Raw genomic sequence first — 16240 nt, forward strand, 5'->3', positions numbered from 1 at the left:
GCGGCGTCCCGGGCCGGGAGGGCCCCGCGGGGCTGATGGAGCCCGGCTGCCGGCCCCAAGCGGGACACGCCGGCGTCCGCGTGGCGAGGGCCACACGCTTCTGGAATATTGTCCCGCTCGGCGCCGTGACCGCTTCCCCGGGGGAAGAACCTTCTCCTCGCGTCCAGGGGAACCCTCCCCTGGCATCCTCCTGCCATCCCCTCGGGCCCAGGGCGAAGCGCTCAGCGCCTCCTCCCGTGCGGGGAAGCCGCAGAACACGATGAGGGGTCCCCTCAGCCTCCTCCAGACCGAACGGGCCGAGCGGCTTCACCCTGTGGCCTCTGGGCGCTCTCCGGTGGCTTTAGAGCCCGAGGCAGCCAGGGCGGCCCCGCCACGGGGCCCGCAGGCCCTGAGGGAAAGGGGGCTCCCCCGCTGCAGGGACCAGGGCGAGTGCCCCCGGCTGGGGGTCGGGGAGCCCTGTCCTCGGCCGCCCGGCACAGAGCGTCCCCGCGGCGGGGGGGGCAGGGCAGCGGCGCAGGCCAGACGGGGGCCGTCCAGGTGCCGCGTCCCGGGACCCCCGGGGGGTGGTCGACAGCTGAAGGGATTTTTCTTTATAAACCGAAAATGCAAATGTGGAATCGCTGTCCGCGCTGACGTTCCCCCCAAAGAGCACCCGCGCTAGCGGAGGCTGCTGCACGTCTCCTCAATTAAGCAGTCAAGCCGTGCTGAATGGTAAATGAGCAGAGAAGGACCGAGTCCCTGGGCAGCTGTGCCAGGCAAAGCCCCCTCTGAGGACTCCGTCTTCCTCGCCGTGGCTGGTGCTCTCTCCTCGCCTGCCCACCCAGCCCCTGGGAGCCCTCCGGCGCTGGCAGGGAGAGCCAAGCCCAAAGACTCAAGCATCCCACCATCCTCATCTTCCATCTTGCTGCTCACGCTGCTGGTTCCCGGACACCTCAGCCTCTCCTGTACATAGACCACGTTTTGCTTTCAACAAGTTATAGCGGTTTACGTGTGTACGTATGAGAATAAAGTCAAAGTTATTTAAAAGATATAACCTGCCTCTAGCCAGACCATCAAGTGTCTGCTGCAAGAAGTGGGGTGGACGAGTCCTCCATCCTGCTCCAGTTTAGCATTTATTTTTGGGCAAAGCGTGGGCACAATGGCATTTTACTCCTACCTTGGGTGGCGATCTACCTTTGTTTAAAAGCCTCTAAGGATCAGAGAAGTAAAAGGAATGAAGATAGTTTGAGGTTATCGCTCCGGTGGGCAGAACATGAAAATTCAAAACAGCCCAGCAGCTTATAGAATGTAGGTGAACTCCTGACTGTTGAGACAACTGGTTGTTGAATAAATGCAAACAAACAAAGCAAACCATCACTGAACTTGAGCAATAAAGGTCCTAACAATAGAGGCTTTTTACAGTGCAAGTCCATTTTTTTTTTCCTGTTTGTATAAGTAAAACTCAATTTGAGCCACTGGAGCTTCAGCTCTATACAGTGAAAGGTAATTTGGCTCTCGTAGCCAATAAGATCATGTAAGATCCTCTAAAGAAAGCCCCAAATATGTATCCTCATTTCATTACTGAATGGCTTGAATCCAAGCGTAAAAATGATGTGACTTTAATGGCTTCTCCAACTGGTAGCCACATTCCTTGTTAGCGAGAGATCCCATGTGGGAATGTTAAAATAAGACACCCCACATAGGCTGGGAGCGATGAAACTCGACCCAGCAGCTTCAGCACACATCAGAGGATGGAGCTGGGTAATAAAATATTCAAATAAGCAATTCAGCCCTAAATGTTTCTGTACCTGCTGGGTGTCCAGGTTTTGAAACCACGACTTAAAGATCTTTATACTTTTAAGTGCCAAGTTTCCATAAGTAAATATGAAAATTAATGTCAAAAGCTGATAATTATGACCCAGTTTGTAGCTGGAAATCTAACTGGATAATTTAAACCCATATTTTGGCTTAGTCCAGGGAAACCAGCACAACCTAACATCTCTTTGTGAATAAATTTTGGTGCAGTTGGCATGCCACAGGTAGGAGAGGGCCCACGTGACTCAGTAGGTTCTCATTTTTTGCTTCAGTAGACTCATTTTTTATTGAATAGCAGAGTAAATATTTAAGCAAAACTCGTGTAAACTGCTGGCAGGTACGCCGTACTAAGGAGCAGTCATTTACTTTTAAATAATTAAAAGTCAATATACAAGCATAGCATTCTTGTTGCCGTGCGGCACACAGTGCCACCGCTCTGCCAACGCGTCACTTCAGAGCCTGATTTACCAACAAAACATTTGGCTCAGCTCATTTTGCGACAAAAACCCAGAGGTTTTTAAGCCCCGGCCCTCTGGGTGGTGTGGGATTGCGGGTGTTTGGGCTCACGGATCCCAGCTATTCCCGGGGAAGCCTGAACCTGTGTCGCTGGTGGAGCCGATAAGGAAAGCCCTGATTTCCTTTGCATTATGCATAGCGGAAGTGTCAGGATGGCTCTGATGGTGTTTAATTAAATATTTGGCAGTGTTTAATTAATTAAATATTTAAACATTAAATACTAAATAGGATGTGATATCTGCTTAGTGGACATTATATCTCAATAGCCATTAGTCATTAAATAGGACTCAAATTGGCCCTAGAAGACTCCCCTTAGCTAAGCAAGGTCTTGAGTGCATGCACTTTTGGATCTTCATGCATAAGTGATAGAGGCCAATCCAGACTATGTAGCAACACAGAGATCCCTATTAACGAAATGTTAATATCTCTGTTTGAGCCTGAGCGTTCGGCGCAGGCGGCAGACACGCTGCCCAGGGCGCAGGGGTGGGATGCGGCCCCTCGTGTGCTGGCTGGGGTGACACGGCTGGGGCCGGGGGACGCCTGCTGGCATCGTCACAGGGGAGGACAATGGCACAGCGCCTGTGGTTTACCGGTCCCACAGTGTCTGTGTGGGACTATTTTGGGTTAACTTCAGGGGATTTTAAATTAACGACATGGTTTAGTGTCTGCACACACTTGTGCTCGCCCAGGGAGCCATGTACAACTGCCTCAACGTAAATGAGAACCAGGCTCCGCACGCCCACCCTCTGCCAGATTCCCACCCGCAGTCGCCGCCGGTTGATCCAGCTCTGCCCATGGCAGCGCTCCAGGCGAGAGCTCAGCCCACAGCGGCCCCAGCGCGTGCGGGAGCACTTGGGTGGAGCAAGGTCTAGAAACACGGGGGTACTGATGCTTTAAAGGAAGTTTTCTAAGATATTTTTAGCAGGGAAACAACATTTTACAGGCCTTTGTGGTTTTGAACTTGCCGTTTCATTATTCTCTACTCCCAGACAACTCCTAGTGGCAAACACTTCATACTTTTCGGGTCAGTGATGCTTCTGGTAGGCACAAATTGGAGCACGAGAAATTCCATCTTAACATGAGGAGAAACTTCTTTCCTGTGCGGGTGATGGAGCATAGGACCAGGCTGCTCAGGGTGGGTGTGGAGTCTCCTTCTCTAGAGACATCCAAACCCACCTGGACACGTTCCTGTGCACCTGCTGGAGGTGACCCTGATTTAGCACGGGGACTGGATGAGCTCCAGAGGGGCCTTCCAACCCCCACCGTTCTGAGATTCTGTAATTTAAAGCACCTCTGAGATCATTTTAAATGATGCTACAGCCAAATTAAAACCCAGCAAGGGGATCCCTAGTGAGCTCAAGGCTCCTTTCCTTCGGGTCTGTGCTGTACCAGGCTGTGTGCCACGTGGAGGGGCTGCGGTGCCTGCCCAGCAGGACCCCTGCATGGAGCTCAGTGGGCTCCTGCCCCGCGCTTCGCCCCAGCTTTGGTGTTCATAGATCTTCTCTGCCTCCCCTGCTGCATACACGCCGATAATCAGATTGCGCTTCTGCCTAGTAGATTTTACTTGAAATCTCATTGAGTTAGATCTTGAGGGATTTGTGTCTGGTGACATCTATATTGGTAGCGAAGTCAGAGGTCGCCTATTGCAAAGATCATCTTGATAGGATGATTATGAAAAAAGCCATGCTGGTTAGAAGACCCTCTAACTAGATTTGGTCTTCTTCCTTCAGCCTCACATTAGTGACTCCCGGTTTCTCTCTCTGTTTTAGTGATCCAATCTTTCTTGTTCTGAATTTCTCCCTTGGGAGCTTTCTGCACAGACATTTTAATATATCGCGCTATTCTCTGCAGAAATCATTTGCTCAATAACGAGACAGGATTTTTTTTAATTGTAACATTAGCAGTGTTCAATAGCGGCCATGATGCCCGTGCATATGCCTGGCACTGGCTGGGAAGGGCTGGTCCTCAATCTAAAGACATCTTCTGCCAGGTGACAGGATGAGAAGAAATGGACTCAAGTTGCACCAGGGGAGGTTTAGATTGGATATTAGGAAATGTTTCTTCACTAAAAGGGTCATCTGGCATTGGCAAAGGCTGCCCAGGGAGGTGGTTGAGTCCCTATCCCTGGAGGAGTTTAAACACCATGTAGACAAGGAGCTCAGGGATCTGGTTTAGTAGTGGACAGTTAGGGATGGATACAGTGATCTCAAAGGTCTTTTCCAATCAAACGACTCTATGATTCTATGAAAGCCACCTTAGGAGTGAGTCAGTCCTTTCACCTTTGCATTGCCCCTGTGCTTGGCTCCCGGGGCAGCTGGGACTCTGGAGGGGATGACATGGCTACAGGAGCAGACGACTTTCCTCATCATTTTTGCCCACACAAACCGCAGCTGCCCCTTCTGTACATTGTGAGAAATTGCCAGCGTGGGATAGGCACCATAAAGCAAACACCCACCAAATACTGCACAGCACAGTCAGCTGCTGACTTACCTGCCAACTGCTGTCTTGGTTTTCAGTTTTAATGCTTCTTGCTGCGCAACGTCAAGTTGTCAGAAGACACCGACTGCAGAACACAAAATAAATGTCAGTGCTGTGCATCCTAATAACCCCAACAGCCCGCTCAACACCCTCTGCGCACCCCACCCTGGTGAGCCCCGCACGCTGCAGGTGGGCAGCTCTGCTCCCCGTGCCCCCTGCTCTCCCAGTTATCACTCATGGTAGCTTTGCATGCTTCTTGCATGCCATTAAAAGGCTTTTCATTTCCTGACAATTTATGAATATGTATCGGGCCCGAAGGATGAGGGTAAAGCAACTGCTCTTTCTTTTTTTAAAGAAAATTAAACATGACAAACTTAGTTATTCATGCAAACCATCCGCCTGTTATCTCTGATTATTCAGGATCCAAACGGGGAAGCTGAGTGAATGAATGCAGTCATCAAAGTAAACTGTCAGAGGCGGGATCACTGGTTTTACCCTACCCCTACCTATTCTCTTCCATCCTTAGGTTTCATCATCTTCAACAGGCAGTGCAGCTCCTTGGTACCAAGAGCACATATTTCACTACCATCTCGCTATCATAAGGGGGGCCAAACCAGCCAGGGATTTTCAGGGTGGGCTGGAGGCCAAGGAGGACTTCTCGCAACTTGCAATCCCTTCTGTGGTACAAGATGATGCTTTAGCACAGGAAAAAGCCACAGCACTCTCTCCACCGTGATTTACACTCTGGCTGAGTCAGTGTGACAGCCGGACTACTTAACGCTACCCTCCACCCCCGCTGTTACAGAGTTATGACTTTAAACACTGAGTATGAATCAAGAATTTCCTTTCCATTCAAACCCTCCTTTTGCCCTTCTTATCTGACTCATTTCCAAGCTGCCCACTGACCTTCATACTAATTGATCATTACTAATAGATAAGGATAACACAGCTTTTGAACTGTACTTAGTGCGTGCTCTACATTTCTTGATTGGCACAGGCTGCATTTTCTTTCCCAGACTAAGATCATCTGAAATGAAATCAGAAGCCGGTGGGCAATACTTTGAGAACACCACCACGCACTGGAGTGAGCTGCCGTGCTACACGTATTACCTGAAATGGCTGGAAAAGCCCAGTTCCATCAGAGGTGGGGATCTGCAGTAGGGTGGGTGAGGGGAGGTTCTTCTCAAACCCCCTTACATAGCAGGCTTGGTGTCACCAACCCCTCTTATTCACGATGATGATGACACATCTCCCGGTAAGATGCCTGGGTTGCTGTGGGCAGTGTCGGTGCTCACCGGCTGCGCTGCCACGAGGGCTGTCGTGCTGCGCCAGCACCAGCTCAGGGAGCCACACAGCACCCTGTGCGCCCAGCGAGCCGAGCAGTGTCTGCCCTGAGACACAGCAAACTGCAAAGGAGTCAAGCGGCTTGTCAGGAGTGAGCAGGAGAGCACACAGCTGCAGCCCACAGCCTCCTCCACACCTCTCAGATAACGCTAACCATCGGCAACACTCTAGTGCTGAAGGCCTGAACAGCTAATACGTATCACAGCAGAAAGATATATAGTGCGCACAATACAAAGACACAGCAAGAAGCATGCATGGGAGTGTTGGAAGGGAGAGAAGAACCAGAGCAGAAAATCTGAGCTGCATGACTCATGCAGAGCTGCAGATGTGCACACAAGTTGACCAAACAAGCTAGATCTTCAAGCCCTTCCAGGATGGATCTTCAAAAGTATCAACATGAGCAAAAAAACTACCAACACCAATTGCTCAGCCACTGATTTCCTTAGAAACACAGCCAATGGTACAGCAGTGATCAGCCCCCCTCACCAGATTTGCACATGTCTGGGAGCAGTTGTGGGTGGAAGGAGGTGCTGGTGGATCAAGACGCTCAGGTACCCCCAGTGCTTGTACAGCTGCCCCTTTTGCCACCTACATGGATAAAAATGAGAGCAGAAACCCCGGGGCCCAGTTTCTCCAGCACTCCCCCTGGTGATGAGCACCCTAAGAACACATTTCAGGCAGAATAGAAAATTAATGAAGGGATAAAAGAGGTTGAGTCACACATCTTGCATCTCCAATCTGCCTCGCACAGATCAGCCATGATGAATTGTTGTGTGAAGTCTGGGTAATGTTCCTCACTGGTCAGAATACAGATAGAGCATGTGTGGGCTTCTCATGTGTTAAACAGAGCTCATTAAGGGGAAGATCCTGCTTATCCTTCTAATTCTGACCACATCATTCACTCGTCATCTTATTTAGGCCATTTTCCCCAGACTGGCAGGCAAGAGAATTGTGTTGGCCTCGATACAATCACAGCTCACGCTCCGCTTGACAATCCAGCAGCAGTGACCAGAGCTTTTGTGTCAGAGCAGCTGGGAGAGCCTGTGTGCCCAGATCCCACCCCATCAAAACCACGCAGCCGAGTGAAAACAAACCCAGGCGACTTTCAGTGCATGAATATACATCTCATTCACAGCAAAAAGGAGGCTCTCCAGCAGCAATGCCAAAGATGCAGATTAATGACAGCGCTTTGCCTGTGAAAACGGCCTTGCCGAGTCCAAACACATTCTCCTGAGGTGCCAGATTTTGTAAGTTCGCAAAAATGTTGAGCTGTCTGTTTGCTTTAAACAATTATGTCAGCTCTGCAAGTAAAACCCATTCCCCCGCCTTCCCTCCCCGTGCTGCAAGGCAGGGCAGCCTCGGGCCGGCTCTTGTTCTAGCACAGACATCGGGGGACAGCTGGAGGTTTCCTTGGGAAAAGCCGGCACAGCCAGCAAGGGGAGAGGCGAAGGAGCCAGCAGCTCCGACGGCACAGAAAGCAATGGGCTTTACCACCTCCCACACGACAGCCAAGCCCTAACACCCCAGCTTAGGTGCAAGCACTGCTCAGGTGTCACACAGGAGCACCGCTCAGACAAAACTAGGCTGACAACAACAGCCTTGAGTGAGCTGCAGTGGAAATCAAACTGGAGAGCAAGGCATTGCCCGTGCTAGCGCATATGCAGATCCTGAATAGTTCATTGCCCGTGCTAGCGCATATGCAGATCCTGAATAGTTCATTGCCGTTATCTCCAGAGCCCGGCTTTTCGCTGCTGACCCGTGGAAGCCGCTTCTCAGGATGTGGCTGCGTATAAAGCCAGCAGGCACAGTGAAAAAGCGTGTGCTTGCAAATACACTGAAGGCATTTCCTGCGTTATAATCACGTGAAGACAGAACGTAACCGTCTAACAAATCCAAAAGCTGTGACCCTTCTGTTTCTGGTGTTCCCACTGCCAAGTCAGCAGCAGGTGAGAGGACAATACAATTGCTCTTTCCAATATTCAGATACAGTTTAGCACCAAAAAATCTTTCAGAGTGATCACACTCCAGGAGAATAAGTCTAATTCCCTCTAAAATAATTTGGAGCTTCACTGGGTAGAAAATTGCTATTTCTGCTCCAATGCCAGAGAATTCCATTTTTAATTATAGAAATTTCTGTTATGCACAATTATAATTTTCCTTCATATTCTCTCTGACTCTTAGTTCAAACACACTATTAGCTTTTTAATGGAATGCTACGCATCGAGCAGACACAGGCCACTCCTGCTGCAGAGGAATGCTGACATTCACACCTCTTGAATCAGCTCAGACCAGGCAACAGAGGATGAAGCATCCTTTTCGTATGTTCCAGGACAAACTATCCTAACAATCAGTGATTGCTTGGACACAGCCTTCAGGCAGATGAAATTAGAACAGAAAAGTGTTGAATACATTCTCCAGACTGTGGATGTATGGGCTGATAATGCCTGGTGGAGACACCACAAGCTAAGGACCAAATCTGGTGAGAGCAGGCTGAGAAAAACCACGGCAGATGTCAGGGAGAAGCAATAACTTTTTGCTGCTGTCTGTGTTTGCAGAATCTGGAAATAAAGGGGTAAACACTCATATCCCTAACCAATAAGCAGAAATTTATCTCTACGAAATAATTAATCATCCTGTAGAATTATTCAGCTGAACCAAAAACTCAGCCTGCTTCTGAGGAGGCTTCTGATCAAGAGCAACAGCCAGAGATGCGCAGTTCAAATACATCCCAGTCCAACAAAATGAGAAGACTCCAAACACCCAGGACTTGGTCCAGACCCACATCCTGAGGATCAGCGTGTGTAAAGATACAGAAATGATAAATTCACTGTTTTTTTCCACATTAAACAGCTTGTCTCTAAATTTAGTACCTGCTTTTCCAGTTCTGACTGGAATTTAGTACCTCTGCTGGTCAGAATCGATAACGTTAATCGGCAGCGTAGCGTTAGGGGCAAGGGACATTGACACTAATGAAAACGAGTCGCTCAGCTCTCTCGGCACGGAGAGCACCAGGGAAGGTGGTGGGGAAGCAGAGAGAGGCAGCTGCTCTCTGTGTTCCATTCCTCAGGGCAAGGAGGGACGGGCTGGGGCTGATGCCAGGAGGGGACGTGAGGGAAAGGAGAAGTCACTGACAGGCAAGCACCAGAGAAAACCGTGTCTCTGCCTGCTGCTCAGGAAGGTCAGAGCACGCAGCACAGCCAGGCTGCTCTGTGGGCACTGGGGCTCTGAACGCGCCGAGCAGGGTGCAGCTCTTGCTCCGTGAGGGGGAACCTTTACCCCCATGCCCATCAAAGGCAAAGCTGAGCTCCCTGCTGCTGGGACGCCAAACCCATTGCGCTGGAGACCACCTTTGGCATCCGCTCCAACAGTGGCCTCTGCTCACCAAATTACAGAGGCTGCATGCATCAAAACCCCTCAGTATCTTCCAATTAAGCTCTTTTGGTATGATCTAAATTAAAACACAGTCACCATGCAGGCACATCTGAAGCCTTCACTAGCCAGCGACTGAAGGGTCGGGGGCTGGCCCTGTTTCCTTTGAAGCATGCCTGCTGGCTGTAGGTTTCTACAGCGCTCACTAGCAATTACAGGTCTTTTCAACTTCTCTCTCTCTCTTTTTTTTTTAATTTAAAGAGATTGAGAGGAATTAAAAAACCCTCATCAATCAGATTTATCAAATAAAGCTGCAGAGGTAGGGCCAGCTGCAGCTACACATGTCAGACTCAGCTGCAGGCATGAAAGGAAAGGCTGTAACTCATCGTCAGGGTGCTCAGCTTTCTGAGGGTTTAGCAACAAAGAAAATCCCATTGCTGTGTTCATAAACCTACAGATACCCAAGACTGAGCTAGGTGAGGGCACCCCAGGGTCAGTCCCTGCGTATGCGAGTCGGGACTCTGCACCCTGTGAAAGGAGATTTGTGCTGTGCTTGCCCCTAGGCAATGCTCCTCCACGTGCTGCTGGCACGTCCCCGCTCTTAGGGCTCCCAAAGGACTCGAAACAACTGGTTTCTTTCCTTCTCCTTGTACCACACGTATGGCTGAGCAGTGACCTAGGACAGTACACACAGGTTTCTCTGGTCACAAGACTTCAAATGGAAGAAGATGATAATGGCAAAACTTCTAATTGAGTTAGACTGGTCTGTTCTACCAGCCTTATCAAGCTTTGCCTCGGCAAGCTCTGCTGCTGTACGACAGTAAGAGACAACGCAGCCACAAGAATTCAAAACCCAGAACCATTTCCGGACACTCGCAAAAGAATCTCCAGACACAGACAAGAGGTTCTGTAAGGGGGCAGGAGCAGAAAATGATAAGGAATAACATAATGGTAATGGATGAAGTCAGAGGCAGAGCAGTCTTCTCTCTTCTATAATTCTGGTGATTAGGATATGACCCTTCCAAGGGCCACAGCAGCCACAGTTCTGGGCCACAAGCTATGTGTGTGATTCTCCTGCAGGCCACTACATTTTGGAAAGCCCCTGACATCAATGCTCCTGCTCTGGCAAAGCGTCAGGGCAGTGCTCAGGGCCCACAGGCATCCTCTCCTCTCCCTCTGCTCTGCCACGCTGCTCTCCCCATGTGCAGCTCTGTGCAGAGAACATCCCAGCCATCTCCAACACTGCCAAATAACAATCATCTTCCTGTTAAAAACCCCCGGAAATCCAGGGACAGCTGTGCATTTGTGCGTGATGAGACACGCTCAGGGATGCAGAAGGTGCTTCCTGATTTTCTTTATGATTATTTTAACACAAAGTTGTAAAAACCAAGAAGGGAAGGAGCATGGGGCTTCCCCAGCACTGATCACACACACATTCCTCGTACGTGGGCTCTGCCCTGGCCTCTCCTGTGCTCAGGCTTCCACAGAGATACTCTCTAACACCAAGCATCACCGCCTGCCTTTAGACAGACGTTACCGTGCTGAGCAGCATTGTCGGGGGGAAGATAAGGGCAGGACACTCATTTTCCTTTCAGACTCCCCCTGCATGCTGGAAAATCCCAGCTGGCTGTGCTGAATGCGACACCTGTTGGGTTTCCACCATCCATCAGAAAGCAGCTGTGATGGCCAAGCCACCTCTGACCGCTCCCAACCAGATCCGTTCTACTGGGGGCACAGGGTCCCACACCAACTCACCTGGGCTCTGGGCAAAGCTGCTTTCCGCAAATGCCGATGCTTCAGCATCACCCACCTCCTGTAGAAGAGGCTTCCAGACCGCATCTCGCATGGCAAAGGTTTTCAGTCAGCACTCACTCACAAAATTGAGTTTCTCTGGTTTCTGCCAGACTCTCCTGTCCTCCAACAGACTCCATCTGCTGGTGCTTCAGACAAGCAGCTCCTGCAAGAACAAAATAGATACAGTTAAATAATAAATACTTCATCTGTTGTTTTTCTCAGAAAAAAATTGCAAAACTGTGCAATTTTGGAGATATTTCATAAATTCAGACTGATGATGATTATTTCTCATACCGTGGCTACCACAGTGACCACAGAGAATTTATTGAGGTAATAATGTAGTTATTTAAATAGCCAATTTTCAAAAAAAAATGGAACCATTGCAATGGATTAACATTCAAACCATTAATATTCAAACATATTAAGTCACTTAAAGGATTTTTGTGTGTGCGTGCGCGTTTTGGGGTATATTCTCCTCATAATACATGACGAGAAGAGATGCTTTACTGTTGACATTTAGCACATTTTCTTTATTGCTTTTCATTTCATTATGAGTAAAGGCGTTATTTGTCCAGTCAGCCTTCCCCAGGATGAATGCCATCATTCCTGTTTGCAGAAGCAACCAAAAATTAAAGGAAATATTTTAGATGTCAACATTAAATGTCAGCCCCCAATTTTAAGCAATCACTGGCACGTATGCGTTTTATTCAGAAAAATCCCTGTTAAAAATATTCTTTGGGGGATATTCAAATTTATTATGTAGAACAACACAGCGCTAACATGCTGGTTTCCAGTTAATACTTTGGTTCATAGCAACAAAGATACCGATGGGAAATCATTAAACAAATACGCAATTTCTGCAGCATAATAGGGCTGGGTTTGGGATCACCTGGAAAAAACACTCGCCGAGCTCAAACCAACAGAAGAAATGCAGTGATCAGGCAAAGTACAGCTCTGTGATCCATGTTCCCAGGTCTCAGGAAGAGTTTCTGTCGATTGCGATGTCAACGCTGTCCAAGGCCACGGGAGGAGATCGCCATGCGCGCAGGGACAGCACCGGGCACACAAAGGGCCACCTCTTCGTGTGGGGTGAGTTATATTAATTATATTTCCTTTAGAGCCCTAACAATAGCACGTCAGTAATGTACACATTCTGTACTTAATTGATGTTAATGATGTGGCCGGTTCCCGGGGGTGGCCGGCGAGCTGAGCCTCCCCACGCCGTGAGAATTGCGGCCGCCTCACGTTCCTCCGCGGCGCAGCCCCAATTAAGGCAACGAGCGCAGGGGCTGCCGAGCTGCCCCGCTGCCTTCCCGCGTCCCACCCGCAGCTTCTAGCGTGCTCCCCGCACCCAGCCCCGCAGTGGTGCCTGCACACAGGTGAAGGCCCAGCACACGTGGGCCTGTCCGCTTCCCCTCGCAGCCCAGCGGCGGGCGTGAGGCAGGGATTTCTCTCTTGCTAGTGAGCAACCAGTGCCAGAATGGATGGAGCCATCGCAGACTCACCTGCAGCTGCCCCAAGGCGGACACGGCAGCGTTTGGTTTATGGTTGGACTTGGTCTTAAAGCTCTTTTCCAACCTAAACTATTCTATTCCACATCCTATCCATAAGCACACAGCAGCCACATACACAATTATAAGCAGCAAATGCCTCTCAAACTCTCCCCTAGCCTGGGTTGCTCTGGTTTCTCTGCCCTTGGTGCCAGCAGCAACGTGTCCCAGGCTCCCGTGCTTTGTCTCCTCCGACAAGGTCTCCGTCACACCAGGCGCAGGAAGCACGGCTCCTGTTCAGGCAGGCTGCTGGGGAGCAAAGCCCGCAGAGCAGCAGGAGAATCCAAACCCACTGCAGCCACCACAGCTCGAGAGCCCGTGCATGTCACAGCACTGACCAAGCCAGGCTGTTCTGGGCAGACACGCAATGGCATCCTGGTACATCAACCAACACAGCTCTTGCATCATCCCACCACCATGGGACATAGAGAAGTCAAGCAACTTTCTTCAGGAACACCAGAGTAACAGACCTGCTCCTGCACACAGCAATTCTTCTCTCCTTGGAGCTACCCTCAGCCTCTGCTCAGCCCCCTTCAATGCCAGACTAACCTCACATGGACAGTGCTACTCCTCCGGCTCTGGCTCCTCTTCCCTCCTGCTTCCCCCCTTTGGCCCTGGCAGCACGGAGCCCCCGTCACTCACTGATGGCCCAGTGAGCACAGAGCCTGAGCCTCTCCTCTGCATGGAGGACCAGCTGCACGACTGACTCTTTAACTACATTAGCAAAAGTTGCACACTGTAGGACAACAACAGACAGGGAAGGGGGAAGAAAAACACACATAGACACACCCCGAGTCCAGGTTTGATAGGAAATCAGGCTCAAAAATCAAAACTTAGCAGACAGTCACTGCAAGAAACAGCATCCTCTTCCAGGAAGTTTCAGGACAGACAGGGAGTGCCGCTCCCACTCCTAGAGGAACAGGGTGGCCTAGGCAGCAAAACATTCAACAAATTGTTCTGTTGCCGCTTCTCAGGGGAAAACGTTTGCTTAAAAATAATCAGATGAATTTGTAGTGATCTACAGGGCACTTTGTTATGTTAATGACTGCTACCAACTGTCTCTTCTTTATATCAACGTGTGGACTCATTGGCGGTTGGGCGAGACGAGACAGCTTGTGCCTCACAGTCCTTTTGCACTCACCCAAACTACTCATGTGAAGACACTTTAATATGAAGAGACACTGGCTGTGGCCATTATTAATCTCCTGACAGAAGCCCAGAATACTAATCAAAGCACCCAGGATCAGCTAACCTTTCTTCAGCGCATTCTTCGTTCTGCAAGATTTTAGCCAAAATTAAAACAGTTTTCTTTAACCTCACGATCCTGTTTGGATCTGTTTGCTGGCAAGCAGAGTTCCAAACCAAGAGGTAAAAAAGGTTTTCACTTGTGCTTTACTGTGCCCAAATATCATCATTGTCATTGTTCTGGTGTAAGAAAGAGGGGATACATCCCATGAGCCCAGAACAGTCAGCTTCACAAGCAGGAGAAGACAACATTTTGTGCATCTGGCCGAAATGAGAGCAACGTGTTTGTCTCAGACCGACCTTAAACTGAAGCCTAACAACCAGACGTGTGAGCTGTACAGACCAAATATCACACTGACATCTGGTAAGGACTTGGAAGATTACCATGGGCTCGGGGGAGTGTTTTCTTTTCATTCCTGTCATGGTCAATCGTTTGTTAACACCCAGAGAAACCGGGCTCAGGTGCGACACTACAGAGGCTGGCATCTCAGTAGAGTATATATTATAAATAAACTTATAAAAATACATTTTTCTAACTTCAGATTCATCACAAACAAATAAAAGAGGTCTGACTTCATGGCCTGGCGAATGAAGAGCCAAGGTAGACTGCGGGTGCTGCTGGGAGACAAGCCAGCCATGCTGCTCGGGAAGGAAACAGCGACCAGGAACTGGGAGAAACTGGACCAGAGCGTGAGAGCTCACAGGGCCTGCAGCTCTGTGGGATACCTGGCTGAGTATTTGTGCAAGCACTCCACCAAACTCACACCAGCTCCTCACCTCCACCTCCTGCAAGCAGGGGTGGAATAAAACCCCTTGTGCTGCAATTCCCAAGAACTGAGATGCCGACCTGAGACCTAGGGCTAGCCAGTCAGGAGCAGCCCATCCTACTGCTTACAGGAGACAAGCTGCACAGAACCATGTCGAAGAGCTACCATTAGCTGACCATAACATTCCCAACAGCCTAGCACCTGGCAGTCACAGCACAGCCTCCACAGTATCTGTCCCACTCAGCACTCCTCCTCCCCTACCCATCTCACTCAGGGTTTTTACATTCCACTCCTCCCATCAGCCTGCAGCATCCTAGCAGCAGCAATACAAAATTAACACAACTCATTTCTCCTGTTCAAAGTTTCCCTGATGCCCTCAGCTTTCAGACCAAGGTGCAGTTTTGATCCATAGCTATGATGAACCTTTCAGGAGGAGGAAGATAATTCTGTGCTACCTGGTTGCTGCAGAATTCAATTTACTTTGGAGGATGCTTTATGTTGGGTCTGTAGTTATTAAAGGGAGAGAGTTTCCAGTTCAGCAACACACAGAGAAATTGCTTTCTCAGTGTTCCCCACCCACTTGGAAACACCCTTTTTTTCCTTAAGTGAAAGTAAGAGAGCTGCCCACTTACTTCTTCCCTCATAGCTTTAGGGTTCTTGGGGTATTCTTGGGGTTTTTTTAGTATGGACAACTATCTGTCTTAAGTTACCTGCACTGCTCCTCTCTAAAATGGTTTTCAGCCTGTGGCAGCCAGCACACAAGTTTTTCAAGCTACCCTCATAGCAGTACAGCACACTCACAGACAGAAGCATCTACAGGTGTAGCTGGGGAACCTGAAACAGATTAAAGCATGAGATAAGGATAGGAAAGGGAGAAAACAGCTCTTCAGGCAAATCACCCCTTCTGGGAGGCACCACAGCACTATATCCCAGCCTGGGAAGCTGCAAAGCCAACAGCTCTGTGTTCTGAACAGACCATCTCCAGCAAAATCATGCAGGCTGGTCTTGCCACAGGGGATGTTATAACATCAGCAGAGACTCAAAGTGGAAAGAGGCCTGTTATCGCAACAGTTTCATTTGGAGATAAAGATATGGCTCTCAGATACGTTTTCCCACACAGCTGAGAGCACACAAACACCTGCATTCACATATTAACCAGAAAGTTCTGTTTAGCTTTAACTGAAAGTTAGGAGTCATATCAGAAACACTACTGCAGAGTACTTTCTTCAAAAGTTAAAAGTCATGAAGAGAATGTAATCCCTGTTTATAAAGGACCAGTCACAGTTTAAATACAACTTTTTTTATATATATATATTATTTTTGTTAGGAAGAGCTGCAACCTGTACTGAGCACTGAAGTACCAGCAAAAGGACTCACAGTGGA

The 16240-nt window shown here is 49.2% G+C and overlaps 1 protein-coding gene across 1 annotated transcript in view; it reads left to right on the forward strand.

The window, feature by feature from the left end:
- The first annotated feature begins 7878 nt into the window (after positions 1–7878).
- C14H19orf12 (chromosome 14 C19orf12 homolog) overlaps positions 7879–16240 on the forward strand; it is a 59148-nt gene continuing 50786 nt past the window's right edge. Inside the window, exon 1 of the mRNA XM_069868187.1 lies at positions 7879–7890. The gene's annotated coding sequence lies outside the window, so the exon portion shown is untranslated. The remainder of the gene's footprint in view (positions 7891–16240) is intronic.

This window comes from Phaenicophaeus curvirostris, chromosome 14, assembly GCF_032191515.1.
Source record: "Phaenicophaeus curvirostris isolate KB17595 chromosome 14, BPBGC_Pcur_1.0, whole genome shotgun sequence".
NCBI lineage: Eukaryota > Metazoa > Chordata > Aves > Cuculiformes > Cuculidae > Phaenicophaeus > Phaenicophaeus curvirostris.